Below are 25,796 nucleotides of genomic sequence, written 5' to 3'. Positions count from 1 at the left end.
GGTTCCTGCTTATGTGTCCAATGGTATCTCATAAAATATTCCTAGACAGTGGTCCTGAAAAAATTATGGATAAATGGCATTTTGTAAATTGAATTCTGAATTCTGTTACAGATAGATTAAATTGATGTTTTTGGATTTTTGGTGGTTTTTTTTTTTTGTGCTCATGCAAATTCAGGTTTTCCCATATCATAGCTTTGCAAAGGAAGGGATTCTTTTTTTTTTTTAATTTATTTTTATTTTTTAATTCACATCCAAGTTAGTTAGCCTGTAGTGCAACAATGATTTCAGGAGGAGATTCCTTAATGCCCATTTAGTCCATCCCCCCACCCACGACCCTTCCAGCAACCCTCAGTTTGTTCTCTGTATTTAAGAGTCTCTTGTGTTTTGTCCCTCTCCCTGTTTTTATATTATTTTTTCTTCCCTTCTTCTATGTTCATCTGTTTTGTATCTTCCGAAGTCACATGATATTCTCTGCTAATTTTGCTTAGCATAATACCTTCTAGTTCCAGCCACGTAGTTGCAAATGGCAAGATTTCATCCTTTTTGTTCGCCGAGTAATACTCCATTATATGTATATACCACATCTTCTTTATCCATTCATCCATCGATGGACATTTGGGCTCTTTCCATACTTTGGCTGTTGTCGATAGCGCTGCGGTAAATGTTGGGGTGCGTGTGCCCCTTCGAACCAGCACACCTGTGCCCTTTGGATAAAGACCTAGTAGTACAATTGCTGGGTCGTAGGGTAGTTGTGTTTTTAATTTTGTGAGGAACCTCCACACTGTTTCCCAGAGCGGCTGCACCAGTTTGCATTCCCACCAACAATGCAGAAGAGATTCTCTTTCTCTGCATCCTCGCCAACATCTGTTGTTGTCTGAGTTGTTAATGTGAGCCATTCTGACAGGGGTGAGATGGCATCTCATTGTGGTTTTGATTTGTGTTTCCCTGATGATGAGTGATGTTGAGCGTTTTTTCATGTGTCTGTTAGCCATCTGGATGTCTTCAGATGAAGGGATTCTTAAATTTTATTCTGAGAGGATAACTTCTTAGGCTGTGCACAACAACACAGTCATGGATTGTAACCAGCCCGTCTCATAGTAACACAATCGAATGCAACATCTTATAATAAGACTTTCATTTCTTTTGTATAAAAAGAGCCTTAAGGTTTCCAAAGCTAGTTCTGATCCTGTGCTAAAAATGGCTATATTTGGAGTTCCATGACTGGCTCAGTCAGTAGAGCATCGACTCTTGATCTCAGGGTCATGAGTTCAAGCCCCAAGTTGGGTGTAGAGATTGCTACCAAAGAAAAAAAAAGAAAGAAAAAAATGGGGTGTAATGAAAATGCCTTGAGATGTTGGCAAAGGTACAAATTTTCAGTTACAAGATGAGGAAGCTTTCGGAACCTGATGTGTAGCACGATGACTACGCTTACCAACACTGCACGGGGTGTTTGCATCTGGCCAAGAGAGTAGATTCGTGTTCCCACCACGCACACACACACATACACGCACGTGCACGCACGCACAAGCTATATGAGGTCTTGGACACGTTAACTAGCTGGATTGTGGTGATCATTTCACAACATATGCATATATCAAATCATCGTGCTGTGTACCTTAAATATACAGGCTTTTTATTTGTCGGTTGTCCCTCAGTCAAGTTGGAAGAAATGTGTTGAATCAACAACTTGGCGGGGAAGTGAGCCTATATGGAACATGTCGGGGGTGAGCGAGAATCAGAAATCCCTTCAAATAAAGTGACTTGAATGTATTACTGTCTGCTGCAGGAAGAAGAACGTTCTAGAAATGGCTGATACAACTCTGGGACACAGGGAAGGCACGGGGCAGAACTCCTGTGATACAGTTCCCTCCGGTGTTTTCATCAACACAAAACCTTTCTTGCTCTTAGGCGAGCGCGCACGGTGCTGGCGAGATGAAACTCTGAGTCCTGGCGTCTGGGACGGGTTCCCGTGACCCCTGACTACTCCCAGCACCGTGCTCTGGGTCGGGGGGCGAGTGGTTCCTCACTGGGGGTGTCCACGGCCCCCCACCTGAGGCCGTGGCAAGTGGGCACGGCGTTATCAGCATCAGACGCTTTTAATACATCGGGAAAACGGTGAGCTACTCAGCTCTCGGTTCCTAGTGAAAGTCCTGTTATCGTTTGCTCTTTACAATCCTGGACACAGTAATGAGGTTTTAAATCCTTCAAACGCGCGCTAAAAGGCAGTTCCCGGCTCTGTTAGTGTGACCTTTTCAGCGCCACATGATTTACGTGGCTGGTGATGTGTGTCCCTCCTTCTGAAATAACTGCCATCAAAGGAAGGGATGGGGGAGTCAGGAGGGTGGTCTAGCGGGGACACGGACGGTTTACGAATGGTCTTCCGCGGCCGCCCGACAGCCTTTGGCATTTGAAAGGCCTGATGAGGTGTAATTGGGCTGTGGGTTGTTTCCTGGAAACCTAGGAACGCACGCATCACCTCCCGCGCCTGTGTGGTCCACCCCTGACCTTGGCGGGCGTCACCGCAGAGCCTCCTGGTCAAATCACGAACAATCTCAGGGGCCGTGCGGTTCTCCGCGAAAGCCACAAGGCCCTTCTGATCTTCATGTGAGTTGTTTGGGTGATTTCTTTACCATCATTGTTTATCTCGGTAACAGATTGGATCATTGTATTTATTTTCTTTGTAAGTCTACTTATTTACTTTGAGAGAGACAGAGAGTGCGAGCAGGAGAGGGCCAGAGAGAGGGAGGGCGAGAGAGAATCTCTTCCGATGTGGGGCTGGAACCCAGGAACCACGAGATCGTGGCCTGAGCCGAAACCAAGAGTCGGTTGCTTCACCGACGGAGCCCCCCAGGGATCCCAGAAATTGGATCATTTAAAAATTTCAAGAAGCTTCGGACGGTGCCGATAGATTTTCGTGCTTGATGGCATAGATCGTGCTACCTGGACTGTTTCTGTAATTGTAGTAATTCGCTGTGTGATCTTCTTCTCCATTCTTCCACATCTCTTTGTCACTAACGCCTCAAAGAGGACGGCCAGATGCTAACTTTCCTCAGTGCCTGGTCCGCTGTCCCAGGTCCCGGCAGGCGAGTACTGAGCAGAGATCACAAAACCTGCGGCCGACGGGAGGAGGCAAAGAGCACTCGTAGATGAACGGACCATTTTGTAGTGATTTGATTTTTGCGTATTAAACCTGTAGACCTATTATTGACTTCTTCAGAGTTCTGTGTCAGCCCTACTTTTTTCCTTCTCAATCACATCCCTGTAAGGCTACCTGTCATCCCGCACACGTGAGGGGGCGCGGAAACAAGAGCAAGCTGGGTGACAAACAGCAGACAATCCACTCAGGGGTGAAGATTTTCTAGAGCCCAGGGGCCCGAATGTATAAACGGAGACGCGTGCCTACTCCCAGCCGGCTGGTGCCATGCAGGGTTGCTGAGTTCATTTCCCGTTATTCTGTATTTTTCAAGAGAGAGCTACCATCTTGAATCTTTTTGTTTAATGTTTATTTATTTTTGAGAGAGAGAGACTGAGCACCAGTGGGGGAGGGGCAGAGAGAGAGGGAGACTCAGAATCCCAAGCAGGCTCCAGGCTCCGAGCCATTAGCACAGAGCCCGACATGGGGCTCGAACCCACGAACCGTGAGATCGTGACCTGAGCTGAAGTCGGATGCCCAACTGACCTTGAGTGTTTTTAAGTGAAAGCTGCCAATTGAAAAATATTGGCTCTACCGGTAAATACGAACCCGTATTTATTGCATACAGAGTTGAGATTTAAAGCGTGAGCTACTGAGCCATACTGGTGACTCAGAACCTGAGCCTGAGGATGAGGTACATAACTCCCCTTATCCCTCGGTTTCCCCATCTACGAATGGGGGATGGCAGTTCCACGTGGAGCTTTCCTGAAATTTTAACGTAATAATGTGAGCGGCACCCTTAAAGCAACGCCCGGCCCGCGGTGGACGTGTGATGAGTGTTGGGTGCTTTCACCGCATCACTTCAAACAGCGTGTTGGTTAAACTCGTGCTGTAAGAAATAGAACCTGGGGGGCATCGTGGTTCAAGCACAGCAGCATCGAACTTGCTCCCGCCACGGCTCTGGACTGTGGGCGCCTCGCCAGCACGTAGGGATTGGAGCCCTCGCCTGGGCCATTTCTCTGGAATCTCAGCATCGCCTGCTGCGAACGGCTGGCGGAGAGGACAGAGCACGAAGGAGACAAGGCGCGTCTCAAATGGCACGTACCACGTTGTCTCACATGTCACCGGCTAGACTTATGCGCCCAGGCCAACGCGTGGGGGGCTGGGAAACGGAAGGGCTGTCTGGTCCCCCCAGCCGCTGTAGCGGAGGAGGGATTCTGGTGGAGCGCTGGCTGGCTCCCTGTGATTCCCCCCCCCCCAACCTTTTTATTTAAGTTTCTTTATTTCTGAGAGAGAAAGAGAGCGGCAGAGAGATCGGGGGACAGAGCATCCAAAGCGGGCTCTGCACCGACAGCCCAGAGCCCGACGCGGGGCTCGAACTCATGAACGGCGAGATCAAGACCTGAGCCGAAGTCGGACGCTTAACCGACAGAGCCCCCTTCCCCCGCCCCCGGGGCCCCCCTCGTGATCCCCTTTATAAGCACATGCAAGTCCAAGATGTGGTCCTCGTTTGAAAGCGGAAACATGTTCTGTCGCATGTTGGCTCACCGGAAACTGACCTCTTCTCCAGGGTCACTTGGGGGCTCTGCGGGCTGCCGGGAAAGTACACGGTGACCCAGCTCTTGTAGTTAACTGGCCAGGGTACATTAAACGGTCACGCACAGCTTCGAGCATTTGGATCGTCCTGCCTTTCAGTTTCTGCTCGGACCGTGTCTTTAAGCCACATTTTTTTTTTTTTCCCCTGCAGAGACAGGAGCCAGAAGCAAACGTGTATGGTCTAAATACAGCTGTTTTCCTCGGGGCTTAGTGGGTCGACGTGCGTGACTGCGGGACTCGGGGCCGGGGGGGCGAGGAAGCGATAAGACAAGACACAAATGACAGGGTGATATATATTCACAGCGCTTGGAATTATTCAGCAACTTTGCTTTGCACGCCTGAGAAAATAGTTTTATTACTTGAACTGAGGAGACGTTTTCTCCCTAAGGGGAAAATTTTAAAGGTGTTACGAGAGGAATACACTCCAGCCACAGTAGGAAGAGAACCCTGAGTGAGTCTATGTAGGAAAAGTATCGTGTTTTCTGTCCCGACACTGCCACGTTTAAGAGTGTGATCTGTGCCCTTAAGGCGGGAAGATTGAAAAACTGAGCTTCTTTCAGGCTTAATTTAAAATCTCTGGCTCAGACTAAAATAAAAACGCACATTGCAAACATCTCATTTTTACCCCATTTATCTCTATCTCGTGCCCTCCCACCTGAAGGGAAATTGTTTCTATTAATTTATACATAGTCCTCTTGTTTGATTATGCGAATAGAGGAAAACATTTATCCTTCTAGCCCCAGGCCCTGGTTCTTACGCAGAATGTAGCGTCCTTTCTGCAGTTTGCTGATTTCACTTCGTAACACAGCCTGGAGCCCTTTCCATGTCTGTATATAGTGACCTCGTTCTCTGTCACAGCTCCCTGTGTCCAGGGTGGGGTAGGCCAGACTTGGCTTCTGGGTTTTTGTGTTTTTTGTTTTGAGGGCAGGGGAGGGGCAGAGAGAGGGGGACAGAGGATCTAAAGTGGGCTCTGTGCTGACAGTCTGGCAGCTGTGAGGCTCGAACTCACAAACCGCAAGATCGTCGTCTGGCTCCTGGTTTTCCAGTGCCCTGTGTCGGTCGAGCCTGCTGGCTGCATTCGTGGCTCCGAGCAGCACGTGGCCCGGTGGTGGTTCGGCACCATTGCCTAGTCCCCTCCCCCCAGTCGGAAGCTTCCAGCAGCTGCAAAGGGAAGCCCCGATGCCTGCGTTCACACCCGTAACCGAGGTTGCACACCCCGATACCACCTGTGGGGCCCCCGTGTCCCCACAGCCATGGCTGCCACTTCGGTTCTCAGGGGCGCCGTGGGAGGGTTTCCGCACCTGGGGGTCCGCTGGGGCACCTCGCCGTTGCCCCCCGCCCCCGCCACTCCTGAACTTGGCTCGTCACTTGCCTTGACGTCTCCAACTCTCCTGCACCGCATTTTGGTCTCCGGAATCCAAGATGTCCGTGTTAACAGATAGGTGGCCATGAAACCTCCCAGCCCTCGACATTGAAATATTCCTTAAGAACGGGAAAGAGAAGTCAACTGATGTTTTTAAAAAAAAAAATTAAGGAAACAGGATGGACCGTTGGAAGCCAGAGGACCAGGCTGGGCTGCACCCCGGTGGGGCTGCGGGGGTCGCCGCCGAAGCCCGTATGGCAGGTGTTCCACTCGGGGGACGGGAGCTCACGGGGTCACGCGCCCTGGGACCTGGGCAACCCCACCCTCGATGTCTCGATGCCCGGCTGTTCGGAGCAGAGACACTGCCGCCGGGTGCGGGGTGCCAGAGGGAAGCCTGTGGCCCCTCCAGACTCTCCAGCTGGAAGTCAAAGAAGATGGTCGAAAGTGATGGAGTCGGAAAGAATAAGCCACAGGGCGTCCCGAGAGGAGGCTGAGTGCCCACGGGATGCAGGTGCCGGGATCGCAGGGGTGGTGACCGTCAGGACAGCTGCAGACTTAAAGGGGTTGGTTGGAATTAACCCAGTGCTTCCCGGGGTCTCCCTTTCCTCTTTGGTTTTCTCCCTCCACTTCCTCATGTCCACGCCCTCCTGGGACGCAAAGATGGGGCCCTGGCCCCCGACAAAAGGGATCGGGGTGACGCTTAGCTCGTGGGAAAGGGCTGATTGCCTGCAGTCAGTTACCACAGCAGCCTTCCTCTGTACCTCTCTGCACTCGATGAGGAAGACTTCGCACACTGACTCCTTCCATCCTGATGTCATGGATGCGACAGAAGCGAGGGGCCGTCACTGTTGTGTTTCACAAGCCACGGAGAAGGGATTGTTTCAGAGGACAGCTAGTCGGTGATGGGAACGAGCATCCAGCCTGGTTTTCCGTCTTCAGAACTGTGGTTCCAGCAACTAGGCCAGGGTTTCTGCGTGGCTTGCCACCTGCAAAGGCTTATTTTATTTTTAATGGAAGTTCCATGGCCTCATCCCTTCACGACTCTAATTTAGCCAACAGTCAGTATGAGGTGGGGCCCTGGAAATGATGGAGTTTTAGAAAACTCCCCCGGTAAGGATAAGATTTGGAAATCTCTGGGCTGTCCTCAACTTGGCACGTAGCTGTACCCTCCTCAACCCCAGAACGATGCCGCTGCGGCTGACGTTGCCCTTGGCGGCATTTAGAGAAGAAATCCTGTTTTCGTGATTTCTCTCTGTTGTTTCTCCTGCAGCCGTCACGCGTGCGCGGATTCACTGAGTCTCCGTCTTTCCTTTCTGTTCTGTGACATTCATCGCTTCCTTTATTCAGCAATGACTACTTTGTCTGCTTTAAAAAAAAAATTTAATGTTTATTTATTTTGGAGAGAGGGAGACAGAGCAGGGGAGAAGGGCAGAGAGAGAGGGAGACACAGAATCTGAAGCAGCTCCAGGCTCCGAGCTGTCAGCGCAGAGCCCGACGCGGGGCTCGAACCCACGGACTGTGAGATCACGACCTGAGCTGAAGTCGGACGCTCAACCGACTGAGCCCCCCGGGCGCCCCTACTTTGTCTGCTTCTAAGAGCAAACCACCGAGGCATGCCCCAAGAGGGATCAACCAACGAGCAAGTCACAGTTCCTCTACTCCCGGGATACGTGCATCAGGTCTGTATCTTCTAGAACAGACGTCGACGGTTAATAGAGGCCTCGCCAGTGTCGAAAACACTGATTTACTTGCCAATACACCTTTAACGCTGGGAGTGAACTTGCTGAAGGCCCCGCCCATCCCTGCATTTGAGGCAGGCTCTGACCAGTTTGTCCAAAGGCGCAGAAGTTGGCAGGCTGGGGAGTGTGAGTCAGAAAAAGGCGTAGAGCCCGAGGGACGTGGACACAGCCGCAGAGACGGCACTCAGTGGCCACCGTGTCCCCACCGGTGGAAGCGGTTCAGCCGTACAAGGTGGTTCTATCTTGGGGCGCCTGGCTGGCTCAGTCTGCCAAGCGTCTGACTCTTGATTTGGATCAGGTCGTGATCTCACGGCTCGTGGATCTGAGCCCCGTGTCGTGTTCTGTGCTGACAGCACTGAGCCTGCTTGGGATTCTGTCCCCTTCTCTCTCTCTCTCTCTCTCTCTCTGCCCCTCCTCCTGCTCGTGCTGTCTGTCTCTCGAAATAAACAAATGAAACAGAAAAATTGGTTCTATCTGGGGGAAAAAGGGTGAGCTGGAAATAGAGGCGGGCATGGGCTTGGAATACACCCAGGCTATGTGCCCGTCCCGCTGTCACTTCTGTGTCTCTAGTAAGTGATGCTGCACGTCCTGAGAAAAGAGGGGGCGGACTCGAGCCCGGAATCACTTGCAGAGGGTGAATGCCGCGCTCCCGGCCTATTTAGAGCCGGTGGCACTGTCGGGGGAGGGGCGGGGCGAGATAGATGTGTATCTGTGTCCTTGTTTAACGATGAGGGGGTCCGCGAGTGGGAGGTCCGGCCTCACAGAGCGGCAGAGTCAGGCGAAGGAGGAACAAGGTGTTGGCGGGACACGGGATTCGGGCCGGTGACCCAGGCCGTCCCATTCAGAGGCTCTTCTCCTGTTTATTCCCTTTGCCCAGACAACTCGCCAGGAGCACTGAGAGCCTTCGCTGTAACCCAGATCTCACCGCGGGACATCAAGTCAGAGAGGGGTGGTCCCCCACGCGGGGAGGGTGGCTCAGGTCGACTACCGCGTTTCTGAGTTTGCGGTGTTCTCTGCCTTTGCCGTGAAACGCTTTGCAGCAAGCACAGGTCCCTTTCACAACGGCGTCTCCACAACCAGTGTGTCAGAGAACCCACGGAAGAGGGGTGCCTTGTAAACACGCTAGGAGTAAAAGCAGCAGCCTTCCGCGAACACCGTCGCAGGTAAGCGCTCCCTTCTCCCTAGTTTTGGGAATCACTGTCGGCTCAGGAAATCAAGCGTCTGGAAGCAGCGAATCCCCCAGCACGGGGGGCATAATGACAGACACGAGGAGCGCCTCGGGAACAGTATCGGATTTTCAAGGCAGGAGAAAAAGCCGGATGGAGGGCAGAATATGGTCTCCCGCAGTGCGAACACAGAGCGAATTAAACGGGGAAGGCTTTATGTGAAGAGTGCCTTCCGGCTCCTCGTGGGGAAGGTGCTGTCTGGGAAGGCGGGGGAGGCCGAAACGATCATCCCTGGGCTTGGCAGTGGCTCAGATTGGGAACGGAGGGAGTGGGGAGCCTCACTTCTGATCAGGCCCAGCCTGAGGCCCTAGGGATAGGCCACCTGCCTTCTGGAGGCGGTGTGTCAAGTGAGAAGGCAGGAGGCGAGGACACTTGTCACAGAGGCTGGGCGTCCCCAGGAGCTGGCCGTGAGCCTCTGTCTGTGTGATCCCTTCGTGTAAATTCCTTAACCACCGCACCGATCTCAGGCAACAGGTGTTTTACTAGCCCCGTTTCACAGATGGGGGTCTGGGGGCGGCGAGCCGGAACGTTCTGCCCAAGCGCCTCTGTCGAAAGGTGTGAAGACGGGGTGTGAAGTCAGGCAGCTTGGCCTCGAATCGTTCTGTCCCTCGCATGAGCTCCTGGTTCTGCGTGGTGGGGGTTTCCGTCTCCATTCCCAGCTCTGACGTTTCTCTGCCCACAGCTTGGCCGCTGGCCTCGGTTCCCCAGCCACGTGTGGAAGTGTCACCGGCATTTACTTCAGTCTTTCGCTCTCCATACTCAGCGGGGAGCAGTCAGGGTACCTGCAGCCCCCCGCAGGAGGCACGGGGTCCCACAGTGAGACTTAGTCACCTTTACACTGGGGAGGGGACATGCTCAGCGTCCCCACCTGTCACTGTAACACGGTTTAGTTCCGACTCTGATCGGGACTCAAGGAAATCCAGCCCAAACCAGCACAAGGGGCATAGCTTCATTTAACCACACTAGAGGCAGGGCAGGCAGGGTGTGAGATCAGCTGGACCCCGGGGCTCGGGCAGCACTTGGAACCCTTTTCCTCCTCCTCGTCCTCTTCCTTTTCTTCACATCTAGCAACTCTGACTCTAGGCTGCAGACGGGCTTTTCCTAAGCCATAGGAGATACACTTTTGGACGATTCTAGACCCGCACAGGGAAAGCCGCACCTGCCCGGAGTTCGGCCCCAAACAGAACAGCCCGGGGAAGGACGCTGATTGGCTCATGTTCCCACCTTTGGACCAATCACTGCGTTTGGAGGAGAGAATTCTACAGACGTATCTGCTTAGCGGCTGTTGGCGATGGGGGCACTGGACCCGCACGTTAGTGTTCTATTGCTGCTGTAATAAATCGCCACAGATTCAAGGGCTTAAAACATCAAAACTCTGTCCTCTTCCAGTTCTGGAGCTTGGAAGTCCAAAATGGCAGCTACTGGCGTAAAATCAAGGTTATGAGCAGGGCTGCACTCCTTCCGGAGGCGCCACGGGCAATCTGTTCACCTGCACTGCCCAGCTGTGAGACCACTTGCACTTGGCCCCTTGTTCCATGTCCGAGGCCAGGAGCACAGCATTCTCCAGTCTCTCTGACATCATCTGCTTCTATCCACACACCTCATTCTTCGGCTTTCCTGCCCGGCGGCCCTGCTCAAGGTGACCCTCGTTCTCGTCTCCTCCGTGGGTTTCATCATGTTCCCCCAAGACTCATAGTTGAGGCTCTAACGTCCAGTTCCTCAGATGTGACGTATGTGGAGACAGGGCCTCAAATAAAAATCAGGCCGTTGGGGTGGGAATGAATTCAGTCTGACTGGTGGCCTTCTAAGAAGAGGACATTGGACACACAGACACCAAGGGGACTTAGGCACAGAGGAGACACCAGGTGAGGACCCAGTGGGAAGACAGCCATCTGTGACCCAGGAGAGAGGCCTCCAGCCCTGCCGACCAGGGCGGGCAGCTGGTGGCTGGCTTGTCTCTGCCTTGCAGCCTCACAGAGCAGACAAACAAGCCATCGTCTCGAGAGATGGTGGCTGCCCAGGACATTCTCCAAGCCCCCCGGCAGGTGGGACAAAGTCCCTTTGTCCCTGATCCGTTGAGATCATTCTTGGCTATTGCATCCTGCAAAGGAGGTCAGTGGAGCACTCGCGTCCAGGACCGGTGATTCCTGAAGCTTCTGGCAGCTTCTTCCCCAGTCTGTCGTGTCTCCGCGAGACATGCCTGTCACAGGTCCATGTGTCGTCTGCTTTCTGGAGGGCGGATCTGCACCAGGCCCAGGCTCCTGCTAGACCAGGCCTGAAGGATTGGATTTTCCCCATTTTGTCTAAGCAGGTGTTTCTGATACCAGGAAATGTGGTTTTCACCTACTTGCACAAGCATGACCGGCAGGCTCCAGATTGCCGTACTCATCGTCCACGCTAACATCTCTCACCATTTGTAAAACTTAAGCAAATGATTATAAAAAGGCCACCACGTCTTTCGGGCTCCCCTGGGGCATCCTTTCCGGGTGCTTCAGGCGGGCACGCGCATTGTTTCCCCCGGAGAACATGGGGTTCTCCCGGCCTTTGGCGTTCTTACTCACGCATCAAGGTAGAAGTGTTCAGCTTTCCTTAGAGCTGTTCGATTTACATACATAGTTTATTTGGTGGAGTTCGCCATAGAGGGAGTCTATGTTGATTTAGTTTGCTGCAAGCTTTACACTCCAGTGTTTAGAGAAAGTAGCCAAAAAAGCCTGACTTGCCTTCTTTTCCTCTTTAAAGTCTCTTATCCTTAGACAATGGTATTTTGAAAAATTCATCCTTATATTATAAACACAATTGGCCGTCACATCAAGGACAGAATTGATGTTCTTTTTGTTTTTAAGGATTTGATTTTTTTTAATGTTTATTTTATTTATTTTCAGGGAGAGAGAGAGGGAGAGCAAGGTAGACAGAGAGAGAGAGACAGAGAGAGAATCCCAAGCAGGCTCCACACTGTCAGTGCAGTGAACTGTGAGATCGTGACCTGAAGCCAGAGTCAAGAGTTGGACGCTTAACCGACTGAGCCAGCCAGGCGCCCCCAGAATCGACGTTCTAAGAAAAGAATACATATACCGTGGCTAGATACACAGATTTCACAGTGTGTAACCAGATTGTGTCTAAAATCTGTCCCTGTGTCAAACTCAGAAGCACATAAAATTCTTTCAACATATCTATGCAACTTCAAGTTCAAGAGGGATGTAATTTTAAATGTCTCTTATAGAAATTCCAAAAAGTAACGCGAAACAGACTTCACACGAAAACTCAGAAACGCGTACGGATTCTCAGAACCACGTTGCTTGCTTGTCAGTTCCTAGTGTTCTCATTTATAATTAACTGGCACGATTTTCATGCGGTCCCAGGATGCTTGTAGAGCGATCACGGGATAATCACATCCAGTGGAATTCTCATATGTAAACAGAAGATTGCTTTCCAGGGACTCTGGTTCTAACGTCTCAGTGGGGCTTTTTAAACCACTAATTAATCTAACCGGTAATTGTTAATGAGGCTCATCTTTTAGCAACTTTTTTTTTTTTCTTTTTGCGTGGAAGAAGTATGTGAACTCCTGGCAGGCTTATTTTGTCCTCTGACAGTTGGAAAATTATGGGAAAAGAGCAAAGGACCCTCGTGGGAGGGGAATAAAATTCCAATTAAACTGGCTGAATTTATGCAGTCACTTTATAATCAATACATGTTATTATCCAAACTAAATTTGAAAATTACCATTGATGTGCGTGAAAGAGAAATCATCTAGGAAATAAATTCTGATCAAAGTTGTCAATATCCCGGGGGGAAAGAAAAAGAATGATGGTTCTATTTCCCTGCACTTAGAAATCCATCTGTAAAATGATCACAGTCATGAGTCTGGAAAAAAAGAAAACCTTACAGTTTGTGCCTGGAGGGAGAAAAGCGTGGGTATTTTCAAAAAGTACTAAACTTTTTGGTTTCTAACGTGCAAGAGGCAGCTGTTGTGAAGACAGAGGGTAGAAACTCAAAGTGTAAAGAGAACAAAAAATGTGAAGATCTGTGCAAAATTCTTAAATAAAACATATTTGTGAAAGGATAGCATAAATAATTCTAAGCAAGATAAGGATTCCAGGTTAGGATTATGGTGCAAAACGGTCATTGCTTAAGACGGGCTGTTAGAGCAGCGTTGGCCTAGCCTGGCTTCGCGGGGGTCTCTGGGCGGGGGGGCATTGGGATCTCCTAGCAGAAGGGCGCTAAGGAGCAGGGGTCGGCAGGAGCATGGGAAGGTCATCTGAGTCAGTGCCGTGACCCCACATGACAGAGCTATTCAGAGGAGCTCAGTGCCCCCCCATATGTTCACGGGTGGGAACTCTGCGCCCCAGCCTGAGCCTTACCACATTGACAGGCAAGAAGGTGACAAGTTCTTTTCTCTCTCGTTCGTGGGCTACCATGTGTCGGGAACCAGGGACCAGGTACAGTCATGGGTGGCGTGGTCCTGAGTCCCAGAGATCGGCGTTCAGTGGTCCTACTAGGGTTCCACCCTGACGGAGATAGACGCTGATCAAGCCAAGGCCCTTTCAAAGTCACTGGAACAACTGGTGGGTGACCCCCGGGGAGGGGGACACTTGGGAGTATCTGGAAACATCTGAGATTGTCAGGACTGGCATGGGAGCAGCTGGCGTGGACTGTGGGAAATCTGGATTCCGGGAAGACTGCTAACACCCCACTTCATACGGACCGGCCTCTCTCCCCGCACCCCGCCCCCTCCTAACAGAAATTTAAAAAAATAAAAACATTGTAAAGTAACTTTCTGGGGGCGCCTGGGTGGCTCAGTCGGTTAAGCGTCCGACTCTTGGTTTTGGCTTCAGGTCATGATCTCGTGGTTTGTGAGTTCGAGCCCTGCATCGGGCTCTGTGCTTACAGCACAGAGCCTGCTTGGCATTCTCTCTCTGTCTCTCTCTCTCTCTCTGTCTCTCAAATAAAATAAAATAAATTAAGCAAATAATAATTTCCTGGCCCCAAATGCCAATTGTGTGAGATTGAGAAACTCTGGTCTAGAGAATGAATCCAAGAGACCCACATGCTTTTCCAAAACCAAGCATAGCCCTTAGCCCACCCAGATGGGCCACGAAGTGACACGAAGCGAATATGTACGCTTATCGAAACAGGGTTATGCCACCTGCTCTTTTCAGAAAATGGCTCCAATTTCTCTGCATTCAGGTCTCAGTAACTGGAAAAGGCGTCCCATGACTCTGTTTCTCTGATCGCATCGTCTCAGCAAAGCAGGGGCTGAGTCACACAGCCACCTCCCCAAGAATGGGGACCGTGGGGGGGGGGTGGGGAGGGACACGTGGCTGATGCAGAGTGCTCGTGCCTGCATCACAGGTGTGTGATCGCAGGTGTGAGGCCGAGTGTGACCGCGACTCTGGAAGAGCCGGCAGTGCACGGCTTGCACGGATGCCTCGGGAAGGGACCCTGTGGTCCCGGCACCCCCACCTTGTCTGCTGCTGATGCCTGATCCATTCCCAGCGAGGAAAGGAGCCACAGGACTGGAGAGCAAATGAAAGCTCGGTGGGAAAGGAGGGTGGCGTTGAACTGGTCTCCGATCTAGTGTGAGTAACAGTCCAACGGAAAGTCGGTAAATGCTGACCTGCTGTAATGGTTCCATGTGATCCAGTTGGGCAGCAGAGTTGTGTCTGTGTCTCGTGTTCTTCTCTTTTCCCAACAAGTCCATTGGAAACCAACAGGCACTGCGTCCTGTGATGCGTAAACCGAGGCGCGAGGAAAAGAGCGTATGAGAGTCCTTGCCCGTGGTTCTCTGGGGTCATAGCTCATTTTCCCTGAATTAATCCACCGTTTCAGTGTCTGAGCTGTCAAATTACTGATTGGAAAATGTGTAAGTCAGGTCCCTGTCTTTTCTACAGGGCCGAGTGGCCGGGACTGAGGCAGGGGCTTCAGCTCCCTCGAGAGGACAGCAAGCCTGTGACCTCGTGAGGCCTCATGGTGGGGGTCCAGATCCCCTGTAAGACCTCAGGGCCCAAAAGGTGGGAGTGGATGAGCTCAGATCCCATGGCCCAGAGATACTGCTGTAGAAAGAGATGCTTTGGAAATACATTCAAAATATATGGGTGGAGAGGCCATGGCCATAGAAAGGACTAGAGTTTAGACTCATAGCTGCACAAATTTTGAGAAAAGGTGGAAATGGAAACCTCTTGATGTTTTTCTTTTTTCTCTTTCTTTTCTTTCCTCTTCTCTTTCTTTTCTTTCCTTTCTTTTCCTGTCTTTTTTCTTTCTTTCTTTTCTTTTCTTTTATCTTCTTTCTTTCCTTTCTTTTCTTTTATTCCTTTTCTTTTCTTTCCTATTTATTTTTTCTTTTAGTTCCTTTTTTTCCTTTCTTTTCTTTCCTTTCTTTTCTTCCTTTCCTTTCCTTTCTTTTCTTTCCTTTTTGCTCTTTTCTCTTCTTTTCTTTATTTCCTTTCTTCCCTTTCTTTTCTTTTCTTCCTTCCTTTTCTTTTCTTTTCCTTCCTTTCCTTTTCTTTCCTTTTCTTTTCTCTTCTTTTCTTTCTTTCTTTCCTTTCCTTTCTTTTCTTTTCTTCCTTTTCTTTTCTCTTCTTTCTTTTCTTTCCTTTTCTTTTCTCTTCTTTTCTTTTCTTTCCTTTTCTTTTCTTTCTTTTCTTTCTTTTCTTTCCTTTTCTCTTCTTTTTTTTCAGGAATGAATAGCATCTTTAGCAATACACAAACATGTGGAAGGCGTCTTTGCATTTTACGTGCAGGATGCTAGGACTACGCTGAAGACTCCAAGAGCAGGAAACACGTGGGCAAATTCATCTGGAATTTTCTCGTAACGGGGACGAGTTTTTTTTCCCTCCGCTCCGCTAATAATTCTGCTCTTGATTCTCTCTGTAGACGTAGCATCAATGGTTCTTAAACTCAGCAGACTACTACCCCTGTAAGATCAGCCCCGGATAAAATAGTACACACTATCTTTTCTGCAAAAGAGCAGTATTTTAAACGGACGGTGAAAAGTTATACAGATTTCATGTGTGCAATGCGGGGAATCTACTGGAACACTGGAAGGCATGTTGCAGTAGGAACATCTTTAAATCCGAGTGTGCCCCGGTAGGGCAGGCTTCATTTCAGGCTGACTCTGTGGCTTGAGGCATTTACGGTGTTTGAAATACAGCGGGTGTGACCTGCGAGGCCATCACCCCGCGGCCAGACAAAATGTCACCTACTATGAAATTCTGTCTTGCCTTCTTACTGTGTTTTAACTACACTGGCCTCTTTCATCAGCGTCTGTTTTCCGTGCTTTATTTGGGGACATGCCAACACCTGGAATCTCTTTGTTTGCCGTTTTATTTGCCTGGAGCAGCTTCTTCCTGAGCTTTGCAGCGCTGGTCCACAATGCCGTTGAGTCCTCAAGCCAGATGCCACGAATCCTAAGGCCTTCCCAGGTAGCACCACTGACTACCACTGGTCACGTTATTCTGTCATCTGGCTTTATTTCCTTCTCATCATGTGACACTTGCTGAAATCATCTTGTTATGTTTCATTTTTTAAAAATGTTTATTTTGGAGAGGGAGAGCAGGGGAGGGGCAGAGAGAGAGAGAGAGGGAGACAGAGGATCTGAATTCGGCTCTGCACTGACAGCAGTGAACCTGACGCGAGGCTCAAATTCACGAACCTCGAGATCATGTGTCACCTGAGCTCAACTGGATGCTCAACCGACCGAGCCACCCAGATGCCCCATTGTTCTATGTTATATTTAATTTTAACATAATATATAACAGGTAACACATTTATATAATGTGATATAAAATAATATAAGATAGATTATATATCAATATATAGTTATGCTAAGTAGCATATACTATTTATATACTCTATATTTTATTTGCAAACCTATAAATACGTTCTTATGCCATATTGATTATTGTATATTAGCACATATATATTACATACCCATCTCATAGCTTGCTATGAGTGAATAAATTTAGCCATTAAGCATCATTGGTTGCTAAGATTAAAAAGCATGTAAACTTGCACCTTGAATTTTGCTAAACATGAACTATACTTATTCCAAATACAGGAAACCCGAGTCTTACCCAGGTGCCAGGCTTCGGGAAATATAAAAAAAAGAGAAAAGGCAGACTGCAGGTCTGGGAAATATCATAGGTCACGAAGTTCAGATTCTTCAACAGATCAATTTAAGGGAATTTAAAGGGTGGAGAGTAATTCTACAGATTAAAAGCAATTTGAAGGACATCTAATTTTTTATAAGTAGGCCAGATGAGAGTACTTTGAACAGGGTTACCTAGGGAGCGATAAAATAATGCAAAGAAAGGGAGCTGTCCTTTCAAGCCGTGGATGAGAACTTGCTTGCACACCTACCTCCTTCCAAGAAACCGAATGGGGGCCAGGCCTCCGTGTCTTTCCACCCACACTCACCCCTGGTGGATGAGAATCTGAGGAAGGGACAGAGTGACAGGGGCTCTACGTCTTGATGCCTTTTTACTGCAGCAACTAGACCACAGCCATTGCCCTCCAGAATCTTCTCCTTGTTTCCTGATCGAGACAAGTGCCCTGGGGCCACCCCAAGCCCAGATTTATTTTACGAGGGGTAGTGCTGGGAGGGGCACACGTGGTTAGACCTGGGGGCTTCTGCCCGTGTAGTTCTGTTACTTCTGACAACCTTTGAAAAGGAAGTAAGTACTCTTTCTCAATAAATTATTCTCTTTATCAAACCCATCAAAATCAAAATGCTGTAGAAAGAATGACCTGGTAATATCTACATCTGCATCAGCATCTGAATCTGTAAATCGTCTGTATCTCCCTATATGTCATGTATGTCTAGATCTGTGTGTCTGTATCCAAAAATTGACTTACTGATTGATGCAGATATATTACATATACATATATATATATATATATATATATATATATATATTTCAAGGTGGTGTTATTTGTAACCCCAGTGTCCTCACCGTTTGGCAAGAGTCCAGCCACAAAATACTACTGGGTCTGCCGAAAAAGGTGACCCTGGGCACAACTCACACACAACTTCCTTTGTGTAGCAGAGTAAGAGCCCTGAACTGACATCACCAAGGACAGTGTCTGTATGTATAAAATGGTATACAATGGGTCAAGACACTGCAGGCTGACCGAAGACGGGCGGCAAAATCGACAGTTTGCTGTTGAAATTGCTTGTAGGGAATCCATTGCTGTGGTAACCCCGTACCCCCAGCTTCTCACGGAGCCTGCAGCCCCCTTACTTTCATTCAGCTTTCTGGGGAGAAGTGCTCTTAGAAAGGCAACTGATAGTCAAAGGAGGTGATAAATACGATGTTCGTGTCTTTTCTGGAGGCAGCAGAGGGAGAGGAAGGGAGGTCGGCTCAGTCACTGGGGCGTGAGTTGAGTCTCTGTATTAGATGTTCATTAATTTATGCTCTCCTTCCTTCTTACCACAACCAGGTATTGAGTCCCTACCATGTGACGGTCCTTTTCCCAGGAATCAGGACATGTTGGGAAAGATCCTTCCCTCAGGAGTTTATATAGTTACGTGTGTGCACACATGTCGGGGAGGAAAACCATTTCAACAATTAACAAGTAAGTGTTTTAGGTCAGGTGCGGCTAAATATGAAGGGAAACAAAGGAGAGGACGGTGCAGGGAAGGTTCCTTGCAGTGAAGACACAATCACTGGAGAGGGAATGATCGGGAAACCTCACTGATAAACTGACATTTGAGCATGGACCTCGAAGAAGTGAACTGATAAGCCAGGGGATGTCTGGATGAAAGGACTGCTCTGGAGAGAAGGAAGAAAGAGTTCAAAGGTCCTAAGTGGGGAGCATGACTGCTGGGTTAACAGAACAAGAAGAAATCCATGCCGTCCCAAAGGGGCAGGTTGTGGGATATGAAACCCGTGGTAGGTTGGGTGGTGGTGGTTAACCACATGCCGTAGACGGTTATGTCTGCTACCTTCCCGCCATGGGCCCCCCCACCTTACGACACGCATACCACCTGCTCACGATTCATAAGGCAGGAGTAATCACGTGTTGCTGCATAAACAGAGGGTGTCGGGAATTAGCATTTCATCATGTTTCTCCCCAGGGAAGAGTGGATAGTACTAATAACTATCATCACTATCTCGGGAACGCTACACAACTTTTTCACTAACATAGCGGGCAATCCAAAATAATTGGAGACGCTGTGTTATTATTCCAAGAGGACTTCGCAGAGCATTTGCGATAGACATTATTATTTCCCACCGAGTACCGTCTGGCATTCTGATGTGATTGGAGCGGACCTGGTGACTTTTGAAGTGATTCTTGGTAAATTGACTGAGTTGTCAGCACAAAAGATGTGAAAATAATAAAATGATTAAAAATACCTCCTAAGAATTTCAGGTCTAGCCAAGAAACAGGATAATAGAATGTAAATTTGAAGAAATGAAAAAAATCAATAATTTAAAATAGACTCCAAATGACAGAATTAGTAGACAGAGATAGTAAAACAATTATTGTAACTTTATTACATACAACCAAGAAACTATAAGAAAAATTGAACATATTAAGTAAAATTACTTTTGTTTTTCAGATCACATCTGAGGTATGAAAATAACAGTATCTGAGATGAAAAATACATCAGGCAGGGTTTGACATAGATGTTGAGGGAGAATACAAGATTAATGAAAGTGAAGCTATATCAATACAAACTGTTCAAAAATGGAACTCTAAGAGTGAAGAAATCTGAAAACAATATAGAACATTAGTTAACAGCGAGAAATTCTCAAAAGGCCAAGCATACATATAATTGGAGGCCCTACAACAAAGGAGAGAGAAAAGGGAATATTTTAAAAATGTTTTATTTATTTTGAGAGAGAGAGAGAGACAGAGCGAGAGCAGGGGAGGGGCAGAGAGAGAGGGAGACACAGAATCTGCAGCGGGATCCAGGCTCCAAGCTGTCAGCACAGAGCGCGACTTGGGGCTCGAACCCATGAACTGTGAGATCATGACCTGAGCCAAAATCAGGTCACTTAACCAACTGAGCCATCGAGGGGCCCCAAAAAGAGAATATATTCCCTTATTCCAATATATTGGAATATATTCCCTATATTCCAATAGCCATAATTTGGCTATTGTTGAAATTCATGTAGACACTCTAAGCTCCCAAAATAAAAGCCAGAGATCATCAGATTATCTTAAAAAGGCAGATTCAACTAAAAATATTAGGAAAATAGGAAATTAGGAAAATAGTTTCTAAGTTTCTAACTTTTTTTAAAAAACAGTTGTAGAAATTATAGCCCAAAGTAGTTAGTTAGTATTTACAAGTCTGATTTTAGAAGAGAAAAAAAAAGAAAAGAAAAGAAAGAACAAAACAGCCCCATAACCTAGAGAACTGAAGGGTTCAATGGGCCCGTGCAAGAGAAATCCTGAAGAAACTAGACTAAGACAGGTCATAATCGAACTGCTGAAAAGAATGAGCTTTCTGATGAAGAGAAATCCTAAACCAAAAGGATGCTTTGCATGTGGAAGGACACAGAAGTCACAGCAGATTTTTTGCTGGACAGAAGAGGGGCTAAAAGAGTGGAACAGCATCTTTAAGGCAGGGAAAGGAAGCAAAAAACAACTGTCAACCTAGAATTTTTTTTCACAATGAAAACATCTTCCAGGGCAAAGGTGAAAATTTGCTTCACCAGAAATATACCACAAAAAACCCCACAAAGTCTTACAAGCAGAGGACAAAGACACCAGGTGGAAACCTGCAGTTGCCCAAAGAGATTAAGACCATCAGGAATCACGCTTTCATAAGGAAATGTGAAGACATTGGTTTTACTACTTAAATAGCTGAAAACAGATCAACTGTTTAAAGCAACTGTAGTGATAAGACATCATCTGGGGTTCATGGCAGGCGCAGAAGTAAATGTGTTGCAACAGTAAAAACAAGAATGAAAAGAAGAAAAGGAAACCTACCAGTTTAATATTCTTATATCAGGTATGAATTAGTGTAATGTCATTTGGATGCCAACAGTGTTCGGTTAGACATGCGTACTCTAAACCCTAAAACTCAAACTAAAATAAGAAACATAGAGGTATAGCTAATAAGTCTTCCCCCAGAAGAGATTAAGCTGAATCATACAAATCACACAGTTTTTAAAAGCAGAAATAGAGGGAAGAGGGGGAGACAGATGGGCCAAAGAGAAACCAAATTGCGAGACGGTAGTTTCAATCAACCATATCATGAGTCACTTTTTAAAAAATATAATTTATCGCCAAGTTGGCTAACTTACAGCGTAGACCGTGTGCTCTTGGTTTTGGGGGTAGATTCCCATGGTTCATCGCTTACGTACAACACCCAGTGCTCATCCCCACAAGTGCCCTCCTCAATGCCCGTCACCCATTTTCCCCTCTCCCCCGCCGCCCCCCCATCCACCCGCAGTTTGCTCTCTGTATTTAAGAGTCTCTTGTGGTTTGCCTCCCTACCCCCCGTAAAAATTTTTTTTCCCTTCTCCTCCCCCATGGTCTTCTGTTAAGTTTCTCAAGATGCACATATGAGTGAAAACATATGATATCTGTCTTTCTCTGGCTGACTTCTTTCACTCAGCACAATACCTTCCAGGTCCATCCACATTGCTCCAAAAGGCCATATTTAATTCTTTCTCATTGCCAAGTAGTATTCCATTGTATATATAAACCACATCTTCTTATCCATTCATCAGTTGATGGACATCTGGGCCCTTTCCATAATTTGGCTATTGTTGAAATTCATGTAGACACTCTAAGCTCCCAAAATAAAAGCCAGAGATCATCAGATTATCTTAAAAAGGCAGATTCAACTAAAAATATTAAGAAAATAGTTTCTAATTTTCTCTGAGACTTACTCTTTAAGCCATCAGCCAATTAGAAGTTTACTGTTTAAGTTCTGTATTCGAGGGGCGCCTGGGTGGCTCAGTCGGTTAAGCGTCCGACTTCGGCTCAGGTCATGATCTCGTGGTTCGTGGGTTCGAGCCCCATGTCGGGCTCTGTGTCGACAGCTCGGAGCCTGGAGCCTGCTTGGGATTCTGTGTCTCCCTCTCTCTCTGTTCCTCTCCCGCTCATGCTCTGTCTCTCTCTGTCCTTCAAAAATAAATAAAAACATCAAAAATTTTTAATTTTAATAATTAATAATTAAAATTAGTTAATAATTAACTAATTAATAAATAATTCTGTATTTGAGGATTATTGACATGTCACTCTATTATTGATGTTAGTTCATTCTATCATAGAGAACACACTTTACATGATTTCAGTAATATACGTCTACATTTGTCACGTGGTCAAGATAATGATAGAAATTGACAAATATCCCATGTGCTTTTGAAAATAAAATTATTTTCTGCTGTTTTTGGGTGGAATATTCTAAGACAGCTTTTTGGTTGTGTCTCTATATTGTTTGTTGTTATGGTCCCTTCCCTCATTCTCTTGCTTTGACTGCTTTACTGAGGTATGGTTGCCACACAGTAAGTTGCATATTTTTCAGCGTAAGACCTGAGGTTTTGGTGTACATATGCATCCGCAAAACCTTCGATACAGTACACAAAAATGAACATATCCATCCCAGCACCCTCAAATGTTTCATCATGCACCTTATCCTTCTCATACCCCATCCCCAAGCAAACACTGGATATGATTTGTCTCGAATATTATATAAACTGAATGATAGAATGAAATATATTTTTTTAAATTGTTCTCGTCCGGTGTAATTAACGAGCCTGAGATTCACACACATTGTGCACGTGAACAGTGTGCTTCTATCAGTCGCTGTGTGGTCGTCTGTTATGTGAACATAGCAGTTTTTGTCCGTCCGCCTGTTGGGTTGTTTCCACTTTGGGGACGTTAACATTAGCATCTGTGTGCCAGTACTCAGGCGGACAGACGTTCTCATGCTGGATTGTGGGTAGTGGTCCTCTAAGACAATGCAGTTGTCACACCTCACAGAACGATGCACTGAAAGGGGTAAATTTCACTGGGCGTAAATTTAGAAAAGGCATCGCAGATGATGCTGTTAAAATCCCCACTTTGCTGCTTCCCCACTCACTTCCCTTATTCATGACAGCTCAGGCATCGAGCAGAAACCCCTCGCTCCCTCCACCCTGCCACGCAGTCTCCTGACACTCAGTGATCAGAAACTACTTTGTTAGTCATCAGGAGTTGTGGTGTCGGAAGAATGTTTCAATAAACAGTACAACTACCTGTACGTAGTTTTTTTTTGTACAACTACCTGTACGTAGTTTTTTTTTTTTTTTTTAATTTTTTTTTTTTTCAACGTTTTTTTATTTATTTTTGGGACAGAGAGAGACAGAGCATGAACGGGGAGGGGCAGAGAGAGAGGGAGACACAGAATCGGAAACAGGCTCCAGGCTCCGAGCCATCAGCCCAGAGCCCGACGCGGGGCTCAAACTCACGGACCGCGAGATCGTGACCTGGCTGAAGTCGGACGCTTAACCGACTGCGCCACCCAGGTGCCCCTGTACGTAGTTTTTAAAACACAAAATGCAAGCATGATCCCACAGCGCTCACCGTAAGCAGGAAACAAGATCACTAAAAAAAAAAAATTGATGCTGAAAAAGAACACGGCATGTTAACATGTATGGTGACAAGTATTTGCATTTAAGAAATTATCTTCTGGGGCGCCTGGGTGGCTCAGTCGGTTAACCGTCCGCCTTCGGCTCAGGTCATGATCTCGCGGTCTGTGAGTTCGAGCCCCGCGTCGGGCTCTGTGCTGACAGCTCGGAGCCTGGAGCTGCTTCGGATTCTGTGTCTCCCTCCCTCTCTGCTCCTCCCCTGACCACGCTCTGTCTCTGTCTCTCTATCTCAAAAATAAATAAACACTAAAAAAATTTAAAACCACAGCATACAAAAAGATGATGAATTTAATACTGTAAATAACTCCCTATCTTTGAACGACAAATAAGCTTTTCCGTTTTTCGGGGAATCAACCCACTATTTCTAATTTTGGCCAATGCTCAGCATGTGACGACGTACGGTGATTACTTAGGGTTTGATAGAAAGTAAGGGCTCCCTGCTACCTGCAGGTCCCCCTCGGGTCTTTTAGGCTGATTCAGGTCTCCCAGCTCTAGTGGCTTTCTCCTCAGTGCCAGGAAGAGTGTCACAGCACGCTGGGAATGGCAGAATGGCTTCCACAGCTCAAGGTGAGATCTGAGACCTGGGTAATTAGATCAGTAGCCAGGTCTAATTATGAGTGGATAATGGAATAATATTCAGGCTGATTAACTGTGCAAACCCATTATTTGCTCTAATGGAAAGTTCACATTCTTCTTCCTGAGCGGAATCTGACTCACAGATGGGTTTGCATGTGGGAGCGCGTGCCGGGTGCGTGTGTGTGCGTGTGTGTGTGTGTCCTACGGACTCCAGCTCAGCCCCAACCTGCTGTGTTTGGGCTTGTGTGGGGACGAGTATGACCTGGGGGAGGGTGGGGTGGGTGGGGGCGGATGGGGCAGGGGCAGGGTCCCTCTCTGCCTTTGTTTAACTCTTTGATACTTTGTCCCTCCTAGATATGTTTGGGCCAATTTTGGTGATTAAAAAACATTGCCATTAAAAAATATCGCCTTAAAATATTATTTATCTCAATTGCAAGCTGGTTTTTTTCTTTTGTTCCTTTTACATTTTGCAGCTTGCCCCGCGCTCCTTCCCGTGGTCCTGGCCTGAGCGCCAGGTGCTGTGCTGTGTGCCACACACCCAGTCCTGCTCCCTGATGCCCCCGCCAGCAGCAGGAGGCACGTGAGCTGCTCTGTTGTGCTCCCCCGGCGGGCAGGGCCTCCCGGAGGGGATGCCAGGGGAAGCCATGGCTCAGAGTGGCCCGTGGGGGGAGAGGCAGGAAGGGGACTGACCCCCCCCCCCCCCCGGTTCTTCCCATCTCCCGTGTTCCCTTGGACCGAACTCCCTGCATTGTGGTTTCATCGTTTCCCCAGGCTGCCAGACGCAGGTCACCGCAGGAAAGCGTTCTACCGGGGCTGGAGGAGGCTGGAGAGGCCGGAGGCCCAGGGACCACGGCTGTTTGTGAGTTGCTGTCCCGGACAAGGCTGTGACTCCCCGGGCGAGGGGCTGGCGGGGCGCTGCAGTGATGGGGTGAACAGTGACATGTGTTCAGTGCCCAGAGTTCTCTGCTATTTGCTTTTGTTTGTTTTGTTCTTGTCTTCTGTCCTGTTTCTAGTGTAACCGGTGGGAAATTAAGCTGCAACAGACTCTGCCTTCTTCCCCTGAAGTTTAAGTTGCACGGAAACGATGGTCGGCATCTAAATGAACCCAGGTTGGGTCTTCGTTGTAATTGTGAACATAAAGGCCATGGAGGGCTGCTGGGCCTTCGGTGCCGGAGCGGGAAGGAAGTTATCCCCGTCAATGCGTTTCACGGGGCCGGGAGAGAAGTCGTGTTCTGTCACACGCTCCACATTTATGTTCAGTGTGTCAGATACGCGTGGATTTTGCAGGGAGATGTGAAGAGATGTGTGTTAGGGACAGCATCACGATGTCACAATCGTGAGCTGCGTTTTCTTCTCTGTTCTAGGCTGTCCCCAGCTGTTCCCGGCCGTCCGCGGCTGTCCCTGGCCCCAAGAGGTCACAACGGGGCTGAGTTTGGCCTCTGCCCTCCCTGGGTGGGCGGGCCTCACAACCCCAGGTCCGCAGGAAGTGTCCGTTCAAATCTTGCAGCTACTTGGAATTTTTAAAGTGCATTGCACGCACACTTCCTGTGACGTTTCCCGGGCCCCTGGGGAAGGTTG

At 48.1% G+C, this 25,796-nt stretch overlaps 1 long non-coding RNA gene across 1 annotated transcript in view; it reads left to right on the top strand.

Moving 5' to 3' along the window:
* The window catches only part of LOC128776912 (uncharacterized), a 118,377-nt gene that overhangs the window by 76,056 nt on the left and 16,525 nt on the right, over positions 1-25,796 (top strand). Inside the window, exon 3 of the long non-coding RNA XR_008422041.1 lies at positions 24,990-25,077. This is a non-coding gene — a long non-coding RNA (uncharacterized LOC128776912). The remainder of the gene's footprint in view (positions 1-24,989; positions 25,078-25,796) is intronic.

Source organism: Panthera pardus, unplaced genomic scaffold, assembly GCF_024362965.1.
Source record: "Panthera pardus isolate Hobbes unplaced genomic scaffold, ASM2436296v1 HiC_scaffold_14, whole genome shotgun sequence".
Classification (NCBI taxonomy): domain Eukaryota; kingdom Metazoa; phylum Chordata; class Mammalia; order Carnivora; family Felidae; genus Panthera; species Panthera pardus.
The sequence above is the reverse complement of the archived record's forward strand: the minus strand, read 5'-3'. Positions and strand labels throughout refer to the sequence as shown.